At 47.2% G+C, this 14915-nt stretch overlaps 2 long non-coding RNA genes across 3 annotated transcripts; one reads left to right on the forward strand and one right to left on the reverse strand.

Annotated features, from left to right (window-relative positions):
• The first annotated feature begins 279 nt into the window (after window positions 1-279).
• Window positions 280-2800, forward strand: LOC127330350 (uncharacterized). The gene is made up of 3 exons (XR_011751039.1): window positions 280-570; window positions 666-857; window positions 2663-2800. It is a non-coding gene; the product is annotated as an uncharacterized lncRNA (long non-coding RNA).
• Window positions 2801-11911: 9111 nt separating this feature from the next.
• Window positions 11912-14699, reverse strand: LOC127334351 (uncharacterized). 2 transcript variants are annotated; one of them, XR_007872131.2, is made up of 4 exons: window positions 14450-14699; window positions 13538-13864; window positions 12926-13010; window positions 11912-12175 (listed from the first exon to the last, which is right to left on the reverse strand). It is a non-coding gene; the product is annotated as an uncharacterized lncRNA (long non-coding RNA). The 2 variants fall into 2 exon arrangements; XR_007872130.2 differs by having other exon boundaries at window positions 13538-13875.
• Window positions 14700-14915: the final 216 nt, after the last annotated feature.

Raw genomic sequence — 14915 nt, forward strand, 5'->3', positions numbered from 1 at the left:
ACGAAATACGTGAAGTTACTCTGTCCGTTCGGCTCCTCCTCGAATCGCCCGATCAGCCCCTGGCCCCTGCGCACGTATCGCCCGAAGAGTCGCCGCGTCCGCGTGCGTATCGCACTATCGCCTCGCGCCCTCGCCTCGCCAGTCGCCAGTCCTCGCCGGCCGATCCAGGCAGGGGCTGCGCCGGCCAATCTTCCGGTCTTCCCTCCCTGCGTTCGGCTCGCCCGGCCACCGTGCCCGTCCAGCCTTTTTGTAAGTCCTCAACTGATTCCCGGCTAATTTTTTCTTGTAATCTAGAACTATTTTTAGGGTTTTAATTTGAGGTAAATTCATTCATCACTATAGGTGTTACAATGCCACCAAAACAATTGTCTGGTGATGCGAAAAAAAGGAAGAGAAAGCAAGATGAAAAGATTAGGGAATCGCAAAGAGGCGATTTGAATAAGTATTTTCCAGTTAAAAGTAATATTGATGTCAACAACAATAATCAGAGGCCAATATCTGATCTGGGACAAGCTGATGAGGATAATACATATGGAGATATTGAGGTCCATGAACAGTCCTCAAATAATAGTAAGTAACTAACTAGCCGGTCCTTAAATAAATTAGCATCACGTTTTCCAAATGTAAGTAAGTAAGTAACTATATTTTTTTGAATGTAATTGCAGATGATTATGATAATGTTAATGAGGACAATATGGAGGAAGAAAATTTGCAGCCTTCATCTAATCCTAATGGTGATGATCAAGATGATTCTCTTTTATCTATGTATGATCCAAGAACATGGGATAATCTTGACAACTCCAAACGGGATATATTGATTGAAAAGGGGCCTCTCAGAGAACCGAATCTACAATTCCGTAAGGATGCCGATGGTAGACATTTTTCTTATGCTTATTACTCCAGAAAGTTAGCTAACAATGAGTTTGTTGATCGAAAATGGATGGTTTACTCAAAAGAGGTGGACAAAGTTTATTGTTTCTGCTGCAAGTTGTTCAAATCAAATCAGACCAAGTACTCTTTGCTAGCATTTGATGGTTTGAGTGATTGGAAGCGTCTTAGTCCGAGACTCAAAGAACATGAGAGAAGCGTCGAGCATTTTACAAACATGAATACATGGAATGAACTAAGGTCGAGATTGAGCAAAAATAAAACAATTGATGATGATATGCAACGAGAGATTGCAAAGGAAAAGGAGCGTTGGAGACAGGTATTGCAAAGAATAATTTCAGCAGTCAAGTTTCTTGCAAAACGTAATTTGGCATTTCGAGTAACAATTGAGAAGTTGTATCATGATAATAATGACAATTTTCTAGGCACTATTGAAATGATTGCTGAATTTGATCCTGTGATGCAAGAACATATTAGGCGCATTCAAAACAATGAAATTCATCATCATTATCTTGGCCACCGTATTCAGAATGAGTTGATCTCACTCCTCGCCGATACCGTGAAAAAGGTTATCTTAAAGCTCATCAAGGATGCAAAGTACTTCTCTGTTATCTTGGACTGTACCCCGGATGTTAGCCATGAAGAGCAAATGACACTCATTGTGCGTTGTGTCAACCTATCAAGTAACATTCCGAGAGTGGAAGAGTTTTTCCTAGAGTTCTTGAAGGTTGATGACACATCAGGTTTGGGGCTCTTTAATGTACAGTTGGATACACTTGATTCTCTTGATTTGGATGTTGCTAATGTGAGAGGGCAAGGTTATGATAATGGTTCCAACATGAAGGGAAAAAATCAAGGTGTCCAGAATCGTTTGCTTTTAGTAAACCCGAAAGCATTATATATGCCATGTGCATGTCATAGTTTGAATCTCACTCTCTGTGATATGGCAAAATCTTGCGAGCAAGCTATTTCATTCTTCGGTATTATCCAGCGTATATATGTATTGTTTGCACGCTCTACTAAGAGGTGGAAGATTTTGCTTGATAATGTTCCCCAACTAACTGTCAAACCTTTATCTAAGATACTCGTTGGGAGAGTCCGATAAAGAGTGTGCAGCCTATAAAGTGCCAAACTCCGCAGATAATATTAGCTTTGAAGGAATTGTCGAAGGTTTCTACTGATGATCCGGCCGCAGTAAGTGATGCTCAAGGTTTGGTCAGTGCACTTCAGAAATTTGAAACTTTAGTTGGCATGGTTATTTGGCATGATATTTTATTTGTTGTAAACATGGTGAGCAAAAAGTTACAGGAAAAAATTGTGTGCATTGATGCTACTATCAAACACATTGAAGGGGTAATTTCATTCTTCAAAACCTTCAGAGATAATGGGTTTGATAAGAGTATTGAGAGAGAGTGCAAAAGCCATTGCATCACGTATGAGCATAGAACCAATATTTCGTACAAAACGTCAAAGTAAAAGGAAGAGGCATTTTGATGAAATCAATGATAATGAGGAAGAATTACAACTATCAGTTATTGAATCCTTCAGAGTTAATTACTTTCTTATAGTTGTTGATGCTGCAATTACTTCACTGGAGGATCGGTTTGAGCAGTTGAACGCATTTGCAAAGGTGTTTGGTTTCTTATTCAACTCAAAAAATCTGAAGTCCTTGGATGATAGTAGTCTGCAAAATAATTGCACTACTTTTGCACAAACTTTTACTCATAATAAGGCGTGTGATGTTGATCTTGATGATTTTGTTTCTGAGTTAAAGGTTCTCCAAGTAACATTGCCAGATGATTTATCAGCGCTTGAGATTCTTCAGTTCGTTACAACTGCTGATTGCTATCCAAATGTGTCAGTTGCATATCGCATCCTCTTGACTATACCTGTGACTGTAGCCTCAGCTAAACGAAGTTTCTCTAAACTGAAGCTACTAAAAAATTGTTTGAGGTCAACTATGTTACAAGATAGATTGAATGGCTTGGCTACATGTTGTATTGAGAAGGATATCTTGGAAAGGATTGATCTTGAAACAATTGTCAATGATTTTGCATCGAGGAATGCGCGGAGAAGCTTTTTGGAGAAGCATTGAAGCATAATTGTCGAAGTACTCATGGTAATTTGGTCTTTATTTGAGGTAATGAAACTAGTGCAAAATACATTTTATATTTTGCTGCCATTTTATAATTATTTTTACTGTAATATGCGTACAAACTGAGAGTTTATATATATCTAATTATACTACATATCGTTTTGAAAGGGCCCTTTTTTTACGTCGCCCAAGGGCACCAAAATACATAGGGCCGGGGCTGGGCCCAAGCATCCAAATGGGCCGGAATTTGCTCTCCCATGTGAGCCAAGGGGCTGCATGCTACCAAACGCGCCCCTGGTCCACGTGGACTAATTCAAACGTGGCAGCATCGGTGGAGATGCCCTCAGATTGCGATTCCTGCAAAGCAAAGAGACGATGGATCGATGTACTCTGAAATGATGGCGTGACACGGAGAGTAGTTGCCCGCGCGCCGAATCGATGTCGTGAAAGGAAACTAGTAGTCCCAAAAGCTAGCGCAAAAGACTGAAATGAGATAAGCAGCAGCTGGAAACGTATGAAGTCTGAGGTAAAAACTAATTAGTTATGTTAGGGCATCTCCAACGGGACGACATAAACGGATGTTTTTCGTCCGTTTGCGTCTGCGCGGATAAAAACGCGCTCCAGCGGCTAGACGCAAAACGTCCGTAGCGTCCGTCCTGACGCAAACGTGGACCAAATATGCGTCAGGATTGTGTCTGTGCGGATACGTCTGCGCGTCCGTTTGCGTCCGTTTGGTCTGCATGCAGCCCTCTCTCCTCCTTTAATCACGCATGCGGTCATTCCTAGCCACACAAACAGAATCTTTCCCTCTCTCCCCTCTAATCACGCATGCGGTCAAATAAATGCGTCCCTGTCGCTGGAGAAGGGGCAGACGCATGCGGAAATGCGGACGTTTTTTGTGTCCGTGCTCGACGCAAACGGACATAAATATGCGTCGCCCCGCTGGAGATGCCCTTAGGTGTTCAGTTTAGGTGTTGCCAATCCTAGAATGCGTGAGGTTTTCGTATTCCCAGTATTTTTGAAAAATGCAACTTGCATTTGCAACTTAGGTAGCGCAGCCACGGCACTGCGGCAGCATCGACGCCGTGTAGCTGAGTGTTGGAATTCCTTCGCAGATTGTTCACATTAAATACCACGAACACACGTGCCTTATCTTTCTTTTTTTCTGTCTATTCCTCAAATCTTGTGGTGTTAGGGCATCTCCAACCGGCTGACCCAAACAGACGCGCTGGGCCGTCCGTTTTAGGCCGTTTGGGTGGCCGACCGGACACGTGGATAGCGGCCCGCGTCCGCGTGTCCGTTTGGGTCGCGCGCTGCGCCCAACGCGCGGACACAGCGCATATGAAATAAATGAAACAAAAATCAAAATGAAAAAGGAAAAAACAACAAAACATAAATTTAAACTAGTTGGTAATTAAACTTAGCCCTATTTTGGGCAATTTTTACACAAAAGAAAGCCCTATATGGGCTTTAAACTAAAAAAAAAACCCTAGCCAGGGTTTGCGAGCAGGCGGTGGCCGCCGGCAGTACTACCCCCAGTAGTACTCGTCATCGTCGGCGTCGATGACGACGAGGCCCCCCGGCGGCGAGGCGCTGTTCCGGTTAGAAACGCCGGAGGGCGGCGGGGACTCCGGCCAGGGCGACCACTGCGCCCTTTCCCAGCCGGAGTGCGGGTTCGGCGGGCTCGCCGGCCTGCGCAGTCGCGCCCTCCGCGCGGACTCCTTGCGGAGCTGCTCCTCCTCCTCCCGGAGGTCCGCCGGCAGCTGTGCGCGGCGCTCCGGATCTCCGCGACGCGGCGCGGCTCGACGCCGGGATGGGCGGCATCGGAACCTGATCCGGGCTCAAGTGCCGCCCGTGGGGGAGGTGCACGTCCCCACGGCATTGGGACGCCGGCGTCCCCGAACATTTGCGCCACCGCTACGGTGACGTAGATCCGGTCGCGTCTCGGGCGTCGCCGGCGGCCCCATGGCGAACGCCGGCGGCGCGACTGGCCGGCTGCTGCCGGCCTCGTGGTCGTTGGCGGACGGCGCGAACTCAGGCTTCGGGGCCATGGCGGCGCGGAAGCTTCGAGCTCGCGCGTGCGGCCGGAGTGGATAGTGGGGACTGGATAGGGACATTCCCCCTCCCCAATCCACATTTAATAGGACTGGGGCACCGACATGTGGGCCAGCCAGGCGGACCAGGCGGACACGCGAGGACGGCGCGTGCCATCCGCGGCCACGCAAACCCGGCCCAGATTGCCGTGGCCATCCGCTTTTGCGGTGCGTCCCCGCGTTGGGCCGCATTTTTGTCCGGCTCGACCCAAACGGACGCGCGGGCGTGGTTTGGGTCGCCCCGTTGGAGATGCCCTTACAAACTCAACGCCGATCTCTGCTTGTATAGACGAGGTGGGGACGTACAAACCGACCTGAATTGTTACTTTCCTAAATAAGCTAACTGAATTAACCATGAGCTTATTTCAGAGTACGTCGCTTTGATATCAATTGTTAGAATTCCTCTCCAGATTGATCACATCCAATACCATGAAATCACGCGCACAAAATTATCCCAAAAGACACGTGTCGTGCTTTGTCTTTTTTTTTTCAGATTATTCTCAAACCTTGCGGTGTTAAGGCATCTTCAACGGGCGACGCATTTTTATGTCCGTTTGCGTCGGCCACGGACACAAAAAGTGATCACATGTCCGCATGCGTCTGCCCCTTCTCCAGCGGCAGGGACGCATTTTTTTGACCGCATGAGCTTGCCATGCACTGATTAGGGGAGTAGAGAGAGAAATATTCTATTTGTGTGGTGTGGAGTGGCCAGCACATGAGTCTACCCTACATTAAAGAAGAAGAGAGAAGTGACCATGCAGCCCAACCGAACGAAAACGGACGGACGTTGTGAACGTTTTGCGTCTAGTCGTTGAAGCGCGTTTTTTATCCACGCAGACGCAAACGGATCGCCCCATTAGAGATGCACTTATTACAAACTTAACCTCGCTGACCGTTGCTTATATAGACACAGCGGAGACGTACAAACCGACCTGGATTGTTACTTTCCTAACCGATGGAACAAAGCGCGGCTGTACTAATTGGACTCACGTAGGACTATAGCTAGCAATACTAGACCTAGTACGACACACGGCCGGCCGATTCGTTGACCTGCCTTAGCAAACTAAACTTACTACTAATTCCATACTATTAGACTCTAATACCTTAAGATAAGTTTAACTAAAATTAGTGCTAACAGTACGTGAGGAGCGCGCCGGTGAGGCCCACGACGTCGGCGAAAGCCCCGTCCTGACGAGAGCCCGGAGCGGCGTGCTCTTGCTGACGCCGGCCGAGCGCGCTCTCGGCTGCCTCGGCGACCACCAGCCAGCCCGTACTTTGTCAGTGGGTTCACCAGCGTCGTGTATACGGCCGCCTTAGCGGCCACGGTTGTGGATGGGAGGTTGAGAGTGATCCGGGACTTGAGCGTGTGCCGTCTCGCCGTACATCAGATACCCGAGATGACGCTCATGAAGGCGTTGTTGAGGCCTTGTTTACTCCTAGGGTATTTTCACCCCCTAGGGGTTTGGGGATGAGAGGGGATTGGGTGAAACCCTCCCTTTCACCCAATCCCCACTTTTTTCCTAATTTCCCCTCATTTTCCCACACTCTCCCCACAGTCTCTAGTTACTTTGTTTTTTGGATGAGAGGGGATATGGGAGGATTGAGATTAGATAATAAAAACTCAATCTTTGCATCACAGGACAATCAGTAAATTAAAAGCTCCATCTTTAACATAAAACACAGTGTCATGCAATTTTCTCAAGCAATTTTCTCGAACAAGAACACAGACATACATAAATGCTCGACCCAACGGATGAGCAACCGCCGCCATAAACTGAGTGTCATGCAGTTTGAAGAACATTAGAAGACATCGCTGCCGAACGCCGGAAACCACGCCGCCGCCAAAGGACCTCCAACTAGAAATACACGCAGAGGTAAAATTTAGTATTGACACATCGCTTACAGATAGTTCAAATGTATAGTAACTGCAACTAGGAAACCTGACCTAGTGATCTCTCTGAATATTAAGAAAGGAAAATGAATTTATAATATCTAGCAAATCTCAGTAGAGAAACAGGATGTACTCACCAGCAAGTGATTGCATTCCAGAGCTAGAATGCACTCACCAGCACAATGGCAAAAGGTCACCTAAAAGCAATTTAGATGCACATGAAAGTGTTAGAGTAATATGCTTATTGTATTACCAGGGGGCCAAAGGCCACAATATATAGTACATGTACAGGTGGAAATATGCAGGAAGCCCCCTAACATATGGGGAAACTACAATATACAGATATATACATCTAACACCCCCCCTCAAACTCATGGTGGATCCACAACACTGAGTTTGGAGAGTAAGAAATCATGCTGTGCTCGAGTCTGTGCCTTCGTAAAGAAATCCGCCAACTGCAAATCTGAAGGCACATAATGAACCGCAACAACATCATCCTGCACCTGAGCACGTGTGTAAAAAGCATCAACACCAATATGCTTGGTCAGCTCATGCTTGACCGGATCACGTGCAATACTGATAGCACCTGTACTGTCAGACAAAAGTGGAGTGGGTGTCGTAACAGAGACCCCAAAATCTGCAAGCAACCACCGTAACCAAGTCACCTCAGCAATCAACAAAGCCATAGCCCGCAACTCAGCCTCAACACTCGAACGGGAAACTGCGACCTGTTTCTTCGTCTTCCAAGCAACAAGCGAACCACCAAGAAACACACAGTAAGCAGAAAGTGAACGACGATCCGTAGGATCACTCGCCCACGTAGCATCTGAATAGCACTGGAGCTGGAGAGAGCTGGAACGGGGAAAGAAAAGGCGACGAGTGATCATGCCACGAAGGTAACGTAGAACACGGAGGAGATGACTATAGTGAACAGTGGTAGGAGCTGAGACAAACTGACTCAGAATATGAACAGGATAAGAAATATCAGGACGAGTGACAGCAAGATAAACAAGACTCCCAACAAGATGGCGATAACGGGTGGGATCAGGAAGAGGATCACCATCAGTAGGACGAAGCTTAACATTAAGCTCCATAGGAGTATCGACTGTGCGCTCATCCCCAAGAGCAGCACGAGCAAGAAGATCATGAATGTACTTTTCCTGAGAGATAGAAAAGCCATCAGAAGTGGAGGAAACCTCAATGCCAAGAAAATAGCGAAGAGGACCAAGATCAGTCATAAGAAACTGATCACGAAGACGAGCCTTGACGAAGGCAATATACTCAGGATCATCACCAGTAATGATCATGTCATCAACATAAAGAAGAAGAAGAGTACGTCCACGAGGAGAAGTGTGAACGAAAAGTGCTGGATCATGAAGACTAGGAGAGAAACCAGCAGCAGTCACCATAGAGGCGAAGCGCTCGAACCAGGCACGAGGAGCCTGTTTGAGACCATAGAGAGAACGTCGAAGACGACAAACCATCCCATCGGGAACAGAATACCCAGGAGGAGGCTGCATGTAAACCTCCTCACTCAACTCGCCATTAAGAAAAGCATTCTGAACATCAAGCTGGGAGACAGACCAGCGGCAAACAGAAGCAACAGCAAGAAGGGTACGCACAGTAGTCATATGAGCCACAGGGGCAAAAGTCTCATCATAGTCACGGCCGTGCTCCTGCTGAAAACCACGAGCCACAAGACGCACTTTATAGCGATCAAGAGATCCATCAGAGCGAGTCTTAATTTTATAGAACCACTTACACGTGATAGGACGAACACCAGAAGGGGGAGAAACAAGATCCCAAGTGCCAGTGCGCTCAAGCGCAGCGATCTCCTCAGCCATGGCAAGCTGCCATTCAGGATGACGCTCGGCATCCCGATAAGAAGTCGGCTCGGAAATGACAGAGAGACCATACTGACTAGGAGAGTAACAAGCTGGAGCACGACGCTGACGGACAGGCCGGGAAGGAGGAAGATCATCAGCGGGGGACAACTCATCAGAAGAAGAGGAAGAAGGGACATCATCAGAAGGATCCGAAGCCGGAGAACGAGGAGTACTAGGTGGACTAGACAGAGGAGAGGATGTCGCCGAAGGGGGCGCATCAGGACTAGGAGTGGGAGGAGATGGGATAGCAGGGGGTGCATCCGGAAGAAGAAGAAAAGAGATATCATCCACCGGGTAAGTACCCGAGGTGGGACGAGGATAGAAGGGACGCGTCTCATCAAACGTGACATCACGAGAGATGCGCATCCGACGACCAACGGGGTCCCAACAGCGATAGCCCTTATGCTCATCACTGTATCCGAGAAAAACACACTCAACAGACTGAGCGGTCAGCTTGGTGCGATCGCGAGGAGGGAGAAGAACGTAGCAAACGCAACCAAATAAACGAAGTGTGGAGTAATCTGGAGAGCAACCAGAAAGACGCTCGAGAGGAATGCCACCTTGAAGGGCAGCAGAAGGCTGAATGTTAATGAGGTAAGTCGACGTAGCGACAGCCTCAGCCCAGAAATGCGGCGGAAGAGAGGAAGCAATCATCATAGCACGGGTAGTCTCAAGAATATGACGATGCTTACGCTCGGCGACACCATTTTGAGCATGGGCGCCGGGACACGAGAACTGGGCAAGGGTGCCCTGCTCAGCAAGAACACCACGCAGATGCTGGGAGATATACTCGCCTGTATATATCTGTATATTGTAGTTTCCCCATATGTTAGGGGGCTTCCTGCATATTTCCACCTGTACATGTACTATATATTGTGGCCTTCGGCCCCCTGGTAATACAATAAGCATATTACTCTAACATGGTATCAGAGCAGTGTCATCAACACTCTTGGCTGCATCCTTATCCGCCTGAGTAGCATCAGGGGCAAGGGCAACAGGTGGTGGTGCAACAGGCACCGGAGGAGCAACAGGGCGCGGCGGACAGGAGACCTCGCCAGAAAGCAGACCCCAAAGACGAAGACCGCGCATGTGGACGCGCATGAAGGCAGCGAAATCAGGGTAATTCGCGCCATCGAAGATCACCGGGCAGCGAGGAATCGCAATATAGCCCGAGGAAGACATAGTTTTTTTTTTCGTTTTTTTTTTGCTTTTTTTTTCAGATCAAAGTCAACTGCACGGCCACGCGGAGATCGATCTCAGCACGGCCAGGGAGATCGGCCGCCAGGGAGATTAGCAGGGAGATCGGCCACCAGGGAGATTAGCAGGGAGATCGGAGGAGCAAGCCGGGAGCAGGCAGGCAGGCAGCTCGCGGCGGACAGAGGCGTCGGGCGGGATCGGGCCGGGAGAAGAACAGCTCGCGGCGCAGGGCCGGACAGAGGCGTCGGGCGGGATCGGGCCGGGAGCAGCTCGCGACGCGCGGGCGGACGGAGGTCGTCAGGCGTTGGGCGGAGAAGACCTTGGGCTACGTCGGGCGGAGGACGTGCCGCGTCGGGCGGGGAAGAGCTGCTGAGGAAGCTCGGGGCGGACGTATCACGCGCGGAGGAGATCGAGCCGCGCGGAGAAGAATCGAGGAACCAACTTGGCCAGATCGAGGATGGGGGACGGACAGGCAACGAACAAGCAACGTCGGCCCGGGACTAGAGGATCAATTTTTGCTCTGATACCATGTTAGAGTAATATGCTTATTGTATTACCAGGGGGCCAAAGGCCACAATATATAGTACATGTACAGGTGGAAATATGCAGGAAGCCCCCTAACATATGGGGAAACTACAATATACAGATATATACATCTAACAGAAAGAATCTCGCAAATTGCATTCCAAAGCATCAAAACATGATTCAGAGCATGTCAAACATGATTCGATAGGCACATAAGCATGGTCATCTTAATTAGCATGATCATCACACTCGCATTTTGCACGACATCAGAATGTATCAGAACGAAACAAATGCAGAATCCACAGTAGAACAAACCAGATGACAAAACTCTGCCAACTTGATCCGCCAACCAAAAGGAACACCGTGTAGAAAAAGTGAGGATTCAAACAAGAACCAGCAACAGGTTCAGATTTCTAACCACGTTTCATGTAGTAGTCAGCTGACATAATAATTCTGATAACACCAGGAAGACAAAAACATAATTTCTCGTGCCCAGCTGAAAGTTGCGACGCGCTCCTCAAAACAAAAGGATTTACAGTCAACTTCAACAGTTCTCAAAAAGCATGACAGCAACATGAGCATGGTTTAAAAAGCGTCGCTTAGGCGTCGGCTAGGCACTCCCCCTCCGCTTTGTAAAAACGGCCGCTTTAGGCGCCTAGGCGTCCAAAGTGCCCGCCTAGGCGTCCAAAGTGCCCGCCTAGGCGTCGCCTAGGCGCCAAAGCGCCCTCCCTCCTTAAGGCGCCAAAGCGTCGCCTTAAAAACCATGAACATGAGATATACAGATTAGGACTTAGTTCCATGGGGCCAACAAGAAGCAACAACTTGTTATGATTCAGCCTTGTTACCCACCAGTGGTTACATAAATAGTCCTTTGAAACTCAAATGATTATATTCCAGCAAGAGCTTATATCATGGTCTAAGCTAAAAAAAGAGGCTCTCCCGAACCTAAGCTGGTTTAACCAACTTGTATCATGGCCACATTGGACTGGTAGACGAAGTGTAGGATTGAAATCCTAGGCATGTCTCTCCCAACCTACAATGACCACCACAACTACAATCCATGCTATCAGCATGATGTCGGTCCAGCCAAAGTCATCCATCTATCTAAACCACTACCAGAAACTTGGCTTTCCCCCACGGCCAAAAACCTACAGGAAATAGGCTGACAGGAAACTATTTCCTGTGGGTTTCCATATTTTCCTGAAGGTCTTTTCAAGCACACAGAAAAATATTCATGTCAGGCTCGGCAAACCAAGAACATATATATCCTGTGAGAGCATAACCGTCAGGAAATACAAGGAACGAATAAACAAAAAAAAATATAGGAGAAATAGAATTGGTTTTCTACATAATTGTTCCATTACTCGGGATATATAAAGCATACACATCAAAATCTGTCACATACATGAATAGTAGAGTTATGAAATCATATATATTTTCATACAGAATTCCCGTACATGCATCAAATGTCAAAATAAACACAGGTTCAACCATTTCAAAACGCACAGAGGTGCATCAAGTAAATATTCAGCACCGGAGACCTTATGTTCTATGATGCTTTTGCTTCAGCTTCGGTTGTAAGCTTCTCTTTATGATGATCCTGCACTGACATAACATGCTAAGCGTAAACAGTTAAGTTGCAAAGGTTGCTACAAAAAGATAACAAGAAATAATAGACATAAGATATAATCAACAGAACCTATTTGGCATCTCAGTTGCTAACATCAACTTTGGCATATACAAAGTAACTTGTTTTCATCACAGAAAAGTTACCAATTCGATGACTATTTCAACATAATAATTGAGTGATTTGGTCCAAGATATTGTCTTGGATTTGACATAAACAATACAACTGACAAGACCATTCAACTCACAACCTAAGCACATGGCTCTTTGCAAGTTAAGCTCAGACTACAATATCAATGACATTACTGTTAAATGCTACCGCTGCATAGGGGGAATATACGTCGGAGAAAACAGTAGCAATATCAGTTTAACCAAGTTGGCTTTGTGATGGAAGAAGGCAAACAGAACTCATTATTTTGCGACACTTGGCTAATACAATAATCAATACAAGCATACTAAGGATGTAACATGAGCACATAGCTGAACCTAGACATGACCACATTGCTGAACCTAAGCTAATTTGCATAACAAAAGTCTGTCAAAATATAGAGTGTATTAGTTAATGATATGGGAGAACGTATCTGAACCTAATCAATAATCCACTCAGCAGTAATATAGATATTTTTGGTGAGGGAGTCAATTAATTGCATTTTAGTTTCTTAAAATGATTAAGATATCGCTAAGGCAAGGGATTAACTAGTTGTGTAACAGTAGGAAGCTGTACCTCTTCCTGTTGAGGGATAACCAGATTTCTTATACTGATGATATTCCCTACCCTTGCCCTACAATTGCTTAATTCTTCCCCAATCCTAACATAAGGAAAATAAAATAGGAAGTTACAAGAAAAGCAAGAATACGATGAGCTTAAATAGGAAGCATACATAGCTGTGAAATGATTGTTGGGATTACTAGATAGTAAAGATAATAGAAAGTTACAATAAACAGTTAGTAAATGGATTTTCCTAGTAGAGTTTCCACTTCGCTGCTCTGAAATATCAAGTATAGGCAGATTCATTTTTTCTTGAGCATACTGGGAGACAACGTAATCTTACAATGTATAGGAGATATCTCAACTGAAGATCATTCATGGTATATATTTGGAGATAGGTAAAAAAATAAAAGTATAACGCATACTTTGATAAGGGCAGAGGATATTATAAGCTCTTATCAATGGATACTGAACCTTGGATCTTATAGTAAGAATACTCCTGATCTAGATGACTGCAACTATGGAAAACGATCTCAAATCAGGGGCCAGAAGTATCTAACTTACAGATTCAAAAGCATAGATCAGCAAAATACAAAACAAAATAGCAAAGGATGCAGCGTCATGTACCCGGGAACGGCATGGAGGCGACCAGATCTGAGCGTCCTGCCACCAGGTTCCTTGCTGTCGCATCTCCTGGCCTCAACATCATCAACGTTGCACATATAGGGGATAGGGGTGGGGAGTACTCGTCCTGCTATCATACCGTGGATTGGCTTGTGCCCTTGTTCATTGACGGGTAGTTGAAGTTGCAGCTAGATGCAGCGGCGGCGGACTGGAAGCCGGATGCGGTGGCTGCGGACTGGAGAGTAGATGTAGCAGCGACCGCGGCCGGGACCGGGCCTGCAGCGACGGCGGCGGAGACCGTGTACTGCGGCGACGGTGGGGGTCGTGTTTCTGGTAGTGAACTAAGACATAGGTTATAAGTAAATGATGCTGCTGCTATTTAAAAATGGTAAGTTCAAACTAGAAGTTGCTTAGCTAAACATGGGCGAAAACTGGCAGCGATGGCAGGATGTGTTCAGATATGTTCAATGCCTTCTACTGTATTTTATTTTCCTTTCAAGTAATGCAACTGATACCCAGCGTTGAGAATTCCCCAAATAAAAATACCCAGCGTTGTTGCTCCTGAAGTTTCAGCTAAGCTATGCATTGAGCATTCACACATTTGGTCGAAACAGGGTCAAGACTTCAGATCGAGCCCTCACGATTTCCTCCATCACACAAATAAAGCTATGGAGAGCCTTTTCTATTTTGCGGACAGGAGGAGGCAACAGGAGGAGACGAGCTTGGCCCTGTTGTGATCTGACATGGTGCTTGCCGAGGAACGCCTCGACGAAGAGCCGCTACGCGTCGATCTGACACGGTGGCGGATGTTACCCAACTCGAGGGAGGCGACGGCGAGCTCGGTCGCGGACGGCGATGAACCAAGAAACCCTAGCTTGGGAGGAGGAGAAAAGGGGAGGAGGCACGAGGACATACATGGGACCAGTCGCCGGAGCAGGTTCTCGCCGTCGCCGTCGGGTTTGCTCGTTCAGTCCCCACCGGCGTCTCCTTTCCCCGCCGCCTGTCGCCGGCGTCTCCTTTCCCCGCCGCCTGTCGCCGGCGTCTCCTTTCTCCGCCGCCTGTCGCCGCCGTCTCCTTTACCCGCCGCCTGTCGCCGCCGTCGCGTCGCCTCTTTCTCTCGTCTTCCCTTTCCACGACCAGAAACACGGGGTCGACCTCGTGGGTGAGAAAACCAGAGGCTAGACCTTACCGGCTCGGGAAGATCCGGGTTGGGCCGGAAAATTCCAAATAAACTTGAGAAGTAAACGGGCCATCCGGTAACTTTTGGAATTCGGTCGTGGACCGGTATTTTACCCTCCCAAATCCAAAAATATCAGACAAGTAAACAAGGCCTGAGTGTGCTTAAGGTGAAGCACACGGACACAACCTCGCATGCATGGAG

This window comes from Lolium perenne, chromosome 2 (assembly GCF_019359855.2).
Source record: "Lolium perenne isolate Kyuss_39 chromosome 2, Kyuss_2.0, whole genome shotgun sequence".
Classification (NCBI taxonomy): Eukaryota; Viridiplantae; Streptophyta; class Magnoliopsida; order Poales; family Poaceae; genus Lolium; species Lolium perenne.